Source organism: Corylus avellana, chromosome ca1 (genome assembly GCF_901000735.1).
Source record: "Corylus avellana chromosome ca1, CavTom2PMs-1.0".
NCBI lineage: Eukaryota > Viridiplantae > Streptophyta > Magnoliopsida > Fagales > Betulaceae > Corylus > Corylus avellana.
In genome coordinates, this window is record NC_081541.1 from 20506320 (window position 1) to 20513765 (window position 7446).

Below are 7446 nucleotides of genomic sequence, written 5' to 3' on the forward strand. Positions count from 1 at the left end.
AATAAATTACATAAAATTGTGACACATAATTTGATGAGTAAATTTTGAAAAAAAAAAATTGGTAAATATATTATAAATCTCAAAGCAATGCATCAAAACTATAAAATCCCTAATTTTTTTTATTTTTTTTTTTCGAATTTTTACTCCCTTAGTCAATCGAAAATGCAAAAAAAAAAAAAAAAAAAAAAATTCTACGGTTAGATTTTTCCTAACGCCGTCAATCTCAACTAAACACATCGTTTTGTCACATCAGCATATTAATTTTTTATTAATTTAATTTAAAAATTAAATATATAAAAATAAAAATGAAGGGGTGGCAAGAAAGCCACCTGGGACAACAAATTCGAACCACCCTGAGCTTCATCCATCTTTATTCCCAAATTCTTAGTCACAATTCACAAACCTTAAACCCCCAATACACAAATACCCACAAAATCATAGAGAGAAGATAAATCAATCAAGCTCTCGGTTTACTTGTATACCTCGAACAAAGATTTCAATCGCAAAACCTTTTGAGAAATACTACACGTTCTAAACTAGAGGAATGATACAGCCAAAATAAAAACTTTAACATTTTTCTTCTAAATTTTCTTTTCAAAAGTTAATTTTTAAATAATGTGTCATTCCATGAATTAATGGTACATTTCCTAAAATAATAAATCTCATGGGATGGTATCACATTATTTGAAAACTAATTTTTGGTAAAAAATTTAGGATGTGTAACAATCCTCAAACCCTTTTATCTTAACCGCAAGCTTCAAATTCAATCAAAGCAAGAACCTTAAACCCCCAAACGCCCCAATATCCACGAAATCACAGAGAAAAAGAGAAATCAATCAAACTCTCAACTTCCTTATATACCAATACCAAGAACCCCAAGCTTCAAATTCAAACAGACCAGAACCTTAAGCTTCAAATTTAATCATAGCAAGAACTTTTCTCTACCCACAGCAATGGAATCCAATAACTCAATCAAATGCAAAACTCTCAACTTCCTTTTTGAGCTCGAATTACGTGGAAATTTCCTAGACCCTTGAATCCCCCACGAGTTTTTCGAACTTTACCGGAACAAAAGTGATAGAATCCTGGAATTGAAGTCCCACGAAGTCAACTCACCTTACAATGCCAATTAGACACGCCAAATCCCTAAGAATTCGCCAACCGACAAGCAAGCTTTTCCCTTTACCCCTAATGCAAAGCAACATCAATTTTCTTTGCACCCACAATTTTCTTTGCGGCCAACCCATAGAGGTTAGGGGTGGCTCTTCAATTTTTATTTTTTATTTTTTATTTAATTTTAAATTAAATTAATAAAAAAATTAATATGCTGACATAGCAAAACAGTACTTTTAATTGGGATTGACAGTGTTAGGGAAAATCTAACAATAAATTTTTCTTTGCATTTTTGATTGATCAAGGAAGGAAGTAAAAATTCGAAGAAAAAAAAAAAAAAAAAACTTAGAAATTTTACAGTTTTGGGGCTTTAATTCAAGGATATATATATATATATATATATTTCTCATGACGTTATGAGTGACCAAAAGGAAAACAAAAGCAGTTAGTTTTCAAGGGTCCCATGCATACTAGAGAGACGCAAGGCTTTTAAGAGTGGGAAGCGAAAGATGATTATTACAAAAGGCTCTTCTTCACTCGGTCATCAATTTTTCCAGCCTCAAGCTCTGTCAGTCCACGTTCTACTAAAGGGGTTTCTAGAAAGGAAATCCAAGGTGGTGGTATTATGGAGAGGGACAAGACGGGTTTGGTGTGGAAGTGATTAAAAAGACAAACAAAATGGATTAGATAGGGACACCCTTTTCTTCTTCCACTTTTCCATGTTTTTTTTATTTGTAATGCTCCACATAATTAACACTGATATTTTAATAAAAATAAAATGAAACAATGACGAGTAACCTATTATTCGATCTCTTGCATGTTTAAATGTTACAAAATTCACTAATAAATAAAATGCCTTTCAAAATAATTTAAAAATTATTATTTTTTATTTTTATTAATTTAAGAACCTGCAACATTGGATTGTTTGAAGTTAGACGCGAACGATCGTTGCCTGGGAACATTCGAAGTTGAATTCATACTATCGTTACTTTGGAAAGATCGAAATTGGATTCGAACAGTCATTCTAGAATGTTTGAAGTTTCCAATGAGCGTTCGAATTGCCCAAACAATTTTTTTTTTTTTTTTTCAATGACACCTTTAAGGAAACCCTTATTGTGTAGGTTGTCTTGTTTAAAGGGTAAGGAGTGGTCCTAGACCCATTTTTACCTCATTCATAGACCCTAGACATAGTGAAAATAATAATAATAAATAAATAAATAAAAAATAAATAAAAATTGAGAGAGAGGGAGGGAGGCTTTTGTCCCTCGAAGTTTGGAAACCTTCTACCTTAAGGTAAAAAGCTTGTCATGACCTTTAGTCCTTCATTTTTTAGCATGATTTTACCATTTGAATTCGTATTTGTTTATTCTTAGGGGTTTGTTTCGCCGTAAAATGATTTACGAAAAATCTTTTACGTATTTACGGGTGTTTGGTGCGACGTAAAATAATAGTCAACGAAAAATATTTTTCCTTTGACCGAAAATTCTACTTTAATTTTAGGAAAATGGTTTACGGTTTTCAAAACCGTAAACCAGTTTCTGACTTTGAGCATCTCATTCTAAAATCGGCGGACCGTGCCAAGACCCGCCTAGCATCTGCCCGGGACTTGACCGGGAGTAGCCCGGAACCTGACTAGGACCCGCCCAGGACCTCATCGGGAACTAACTAGGACCCACCCGAGACCTGACTGGGACCAGCCCAGGACACTGCAGGAACTTGATCGAGACCCGCCAAGGACCTTACCGGGACTCGCCCGGGCCCTGCCCGAGACCCACTCAGGACCTACCCAGGACTCGCTCGAGACTTGACTGGGACCCACCTGGGACCTAACCGGGACCTTCCCAGGACCCACCCGGGACCTCGTCGGGAACTGCTTGGAACCCGCCCGAAACCATCAGAGACTTGACCGGGACCCGCCCAGGACCTGCCTGGAACTCACTGGGACCTGCCCAAGACCCGCACGGGACTCGCCCTGGACTTGAACGGGATGTATCAGGGACTTGACCAGGACTCCGCTAGAACTTGCCCGAGACCAACTCGGTCGGGTCCCAGTCATGCCCCGGTCAAGTGCGGGCAGGTCCTAGTCAAGTCCGGTCGGATCCTGGTTGGGTCTCGGTCAAGTCCTGGGCAGCTCCCGACGAGGTCTCAGGCAGCTCCCGGTCAAGTCCCGAGTGGGTATTTTTATATTTTAGTTTTTAATTTATTGTATATTAGTATTTTTATGTTGTGAATATAAAAAATATTTGTGATTTTCCGTGCGCACCAAACGCCGAAAAATATTTTCTTCGTAAAATATTTTCCTGTAAAATTACTTTCGTGAAAATATTTTACGATGGAAAATATTTTATACCGAAACAAACGGAGCCTAGCTATTTTCTCAAATATCAAAAACTAAGTATGATGAACTACTTTTAAAGAAGGTGGTTTTCATTCATGAAGGCATGACATTTAAAATGGATTTTGTTTTATGATAAAACAATAGCTGACAACCAAGATAGCCACTAATTAATCCATAACAGAAAATCATCAGAGTTAAACTAAAGTATCAAAAGATAACATAAATATTCATCCAATGTGTCAATTCAAACCTACTCACATATCAAGTGATGATGAAGATAAACAACCTGATAAGGATAGATAATTATCTTGTGATCTTGTATTTTAAACTTTCATGTATAGATAAGATAATCACTCTGTATTTTGATATATCTCATGAAGTTGAGTTTCTATCAAACTCAAACTCTTGTAATCATCTCTTTATAAATACAACACCTTAACCTGTGTTATGGTAAGATAGCAAAGCCAATTACATTCTATTATATGGTATCAGAGCCAATCTGACTTACGTCTCTTTCCAATCCAAATTTTTTTTTTCCTCATGGCTGCTATTATTCCCAACCAACCCCAAACTCCTGCGCTTGTTACCTTTTCCAACTTCAACCCTATCAAGCTTACCAATGATAATTATTCTCTTTGGCTTCCTCAAATTGTTCCACATCTCCGCGGAGGAAATCTGTTTGGATATGTGGATGGCACTATTCCTAAACCGGAACCCAACATTGATGTCACTGATACAGATGGTGTCACCACTACCTCATTAAATCCAGCATACTTGCATTGGAATAAGCAAGATCAAATTATCCTAGGCGCCATCACCACAGCCCTCTCCGAAAACATGATTTCTCATGTTGCACGATGCCAAACATCCAAATCTGCCTGGAAAACTTTGGAGACCCTCTTCACGTCTCATTCTCATGCACGCACCATGCAAGTACATTACCAATTGGCCACGCTCAAAAAGGGTAATTCCACAATTGCATACTACTACCAGAAATTTAAATCCCTCACAGATTCACTTGCTGCCGTTGATCAGCCTCTCAACGCCTTTGAGAGTGTGTATTTTCTCTTTGCTGGATTGGGTCCAGAATTTGACCCATTTGTCACGTCAGTCACTACACGCGTGGAACCTCTCTCCGTCGAAGAATTATATGGCCACTTGCTCTCCCATGAATCAAGGTTAGAGCAGCACAATTTTGCCATGGATCTCTCTGTCGCAAGCGCAAACTATGCAGCTCGTGGATCCTTCCACCGTGGCCCCAGAGTTGGGCGAGGCCCCTCTTCTGCAAATCACCCATCTGGGCGTGGGTTTAATTCTAATTTCTCCAAAGCAAAACATGGCAGGGGACGTGGTCCTTCTACAAACTCCAATCGTGGTCCTCATCACAACTATGCCTCGTCTTCACATCCAGTTTGCCAGGTATGCAACCGCCCTGGCCACATTGCCTTTGATTGCTTTAACCGGTTCAATGAAGCTTTTCCCCGTGAGTCCATTGCACAGCCCCATGCATACTACTCTACTCCGTCTCACAACACTGGTCTTACATGGTATCCGGATTCTAGAGCAACCCACCACTTAACATCAGATCTGCAAAACCTTAACATCAAGGCTGAGGAGTTCACTGGATCCGAACAGATCAAAATTGGAAATGGAACAGGGTTATCCATTCATCACATTGGACAAACCCGTCTCTCTTCCCCTCACTTTAAATTTGATTTATTCAATGTGCTGCATGTTCCAAAAATTGCCAAGAACCTTTTATCTATTCACCGTTGTCATGGACTCTACCAATTTCCCCTTTCAGCAAATAAATCGCCTCCTTCTACTTTGGTTGGTGAATGTGTTTCTTTTCCTCAATGGCACTCACGGCTTGGTCACCCTGCATTCAAGGTGGTTCTTAGAGTGCTCTCATTTTTTCAGCTTCCAGTTTCTTCCAATAAGGACTCAGTCCCATGTTCGGCTTGTCTCAGCTCCAAAGTCAAGCAATTGCCGTTTTCCCCTTCAAGTTTTCTTGCTAAGTATCCTGCTCCAAGTTGTTCCAGGTCTAGCTCTAGGTATTATGTTTCCTTTCTAGATGCATTCAGAAGGTATATTTGGTTGTATCCCATTTCATGCAAATGTGATGTAACTAATATTTTTATAAAATTTCGAAACAATGTTGAGTATTTCTTTAATTCCAAAATACGTGCAGTTCAATCAGATTGGGGAGGCGAATATCATCCCCCTCGACAAACTTCTTCAAACCCGTGGAATAACTCATAGAGTCTCTTGTCCTCACACCCACCAACAAAACGGTGCCATTGAACGTAAGCACTGTCACATTGTTGAAACCGGCCTTGCACTCCTTTCTCATGCTCATATTCCACTCCAATTTTGGGATGATGCCTTCACCACCACATGCTATCTCATCAATCGCATGCCAACGCCATTGCTTAAAAATAAATCCCCATATGAAAAACTCTTCAAATGTGCGCCCGATTACAATTTTTTACGTACCTTTGGCTGTGCTTGTTGGCCCAACTTACGACCATATAATTCCAATAAACTTCAGCCCCACTCATCACAGTGTCTCTTTCTTGGCTATAACCCTCTTCATAAAGGCTATAAGTGTCTCAATCTCTCCACCAATAGACTCTATATTTCAAGAGATGTTATTTTCAATGAAAACATTTTTCCTTATACTGCTGAAAGATCTCCAGGTATATAGGGGTGAAAAGGCGGGCGGTTAAAAACCGCCTGCTAACCGCTAACCGTTATAACCGCTAACCGCATTAACCGCATTAACCGCTAACTGCCTAACCGCTATAACTGCCTAGCGGTTATTGGGTCTACTAACCGTAACCGCTAACCGCCTTTTTATATAATATATTTTTATAATTATAATTATAAAAATATTTATACATATAACATAATCACTTGATCATTAAATCACAATTTTTTTAAAAAAATAATTAAATCACAATTTGAGTATTAATATATTATCACTATAATTTATATGATTATATCATATAATCACTTGATCATTAAATCACAATTTTTTAAAAAAATAATTAAATCACAATTTGAGTATTAATATATTATCACTATAATTTTTATGATTATATCACATGATCAATTGATCAATTGATCATTAAATCATTTGATTATATAATAATAAATTATACATATATAATATGACATAACTCATAAGTATACCAATTCATACTAATACAACAATTAAATATCTAGAGACTTACTTTCAATGTATGTTATAAACTTATAAGTCTATATATGTTATAAGTCTATATAAGTCTATATATGCATATGAATAATATAAATGTATAATATCAATACTTAATCATATGATTCAATGGCAATTCAAATACTTTATTTAAGACTTCAAGTGAACCATATTATTAATGTACAATGATGATATAATTCGTATAATATCAAATTAAGTAATTGACATTGGATTAAACAATGACCAAGGTGTTACTTATAAACACAATTTAAGTATTAATGTATTATCATTATAATTTTAGTAATTTATATATTATCACTATAATTGATATGATTATATCACATGATGACTTGATCATTAAATCATATGATTATATAATAATAAATAATACATATATAATATGACATAACTCATAAGTCATAAGTCTACAAGTTAATCATATGATTCATGTACAATAATAATCACAATTGATTCAATTCAATTAAACAATATATTACTTATAACTACAAGTCTACAATTTAATTAAAGCATTATTAGATACTTTAGGAATTTAGGATTTAGGAGTTTGAACATTACCATTTACCATTAGATATTAAGTTCAATTCAAAGAAAAAATATTATAAGTAAATATGATAAGAATTTAAATAATTAATCATATGATATAATTTAATGAGACTATATGATTATATAATATCAAATTAAGTAATTGACATTAGATTCAACAATGTGTTACTTATAATCACAATTGAAGTATTAATGTATTTTTTGAACATTT